We start from the raw sequence: 1,289 nt of genomic DNA, 5'->3' as shown, positions 1-1,289 counted from the left end.
GAGAGAGAGAGAGAGAGAGAGAGAGAGAGAGAGGAAGGGAGAAAGAAAGAAAGAAAGAAAGAAAGAAAGAAAGAAAGAATAAATTCAAGGTCATCCTTGGCTATGTAGCAAGTTCAAGGCCAGCCTGGGCTATCTGACACCTTGTCTTTGTTTGTTTGTTTGTTTGTTTGTTTGACACAGGATTTTTATGTGTAGCCCTGGCTGTCCTGGAACTCACTCTGTAGACCAGGCTGGCCTCGAACTCAGAAATCCACCTGCCTCTGCCTCCCAAGTAGTGACACCGTGTCGTTTGTTTGTTTGTTTGTTTGTTTGTTTTTCGAGACAGGGTTTCTCTGTGTAGACACCAAAAACTAGGAGTGGGGTGCTGTTTCAGTAATAAAGTGTGTAATGGTTTGTATATGCTTGGGCCAGGGAGTGTCACTATTAGGAGGTATGGCCTTGTTAGAGTAGGTGTGTCACTGTGGGTGTGGACTGTAATACTCTAGTCCCAACAACCTAGAAGTCAGTATTCTGCTAGCAGCCTTCAGATGAAGATATAGAACTCTCAGCTCTGCCTACACCATGCCTGCCTGGACACTGCCATGTTGCCACCTTGATGATAATGGACTGAACCTCTGAACCTGTAAGTCAGGCCCAATTAAATGTTGTCCTTGTAAGAGTTGCCTTGATCATGGTGTCTGTTCACAGCAATAAAATCCAAACTAAGACAAAGTGCTAGTATGTGTAAAGATCCGAGCTGGAATCCCAGAACTCGAGAAAAGCTATGTGTAGTAGCACATGTCTGTAAGCACAGTCCTTATAGGGTGAGGTGGGGCTGGGGATGAAGATATAGAATCCCTGGAAGCACTTTCACTAGCTAACATGGAACACACAATAGCAAACGAGAGACTGGGTCTCAAACAAAGATGGAAGGCAAAGTCATCCAAGGTAATTCTCTGATCTCTACACACCATACCATGCACTAACCTGAAATCGCACACACAAACACCTGCTCACACACCATACACTCAAACACAAAGATGAGAGAGAGAGAGAGAGAGAGAGAGAGAGAGAGAGGATACAAAGGGAAAAGGGAAGGGGAAGCAGGATATGGTGACTCCTATCTATTTCTTTATCCAGCCAGGATGCAAAGAGAGGGGATGCCAACTGTGTGCCCAGCCAGGTGGTGGGGCTTCATACCTTTAATTCAGCATACAGGAAGCAGAGGTAGGCAGATCTCTGAATTCAAGGTCAGCCTGGTCTACAGAGTTCCAGGACAGCCAGAGCTACACCGGGAAATTATGTCTCAA

Source organism: Mus caroli, chromosome 18, assembly GCF_900094665.2.
Source record: "Mus caroli chromosome 18, CAROLI_EIJ_v1.1, whole genome shotgun sequence".
Lineage (NCBI taxonomy): Eukaryota > Metazoa > Chordata > Mammalia > Rodentia > Muridae > Mus > Mus caroli.
This window is presented reverse-complemented; position numbering follows the sequence as displayed.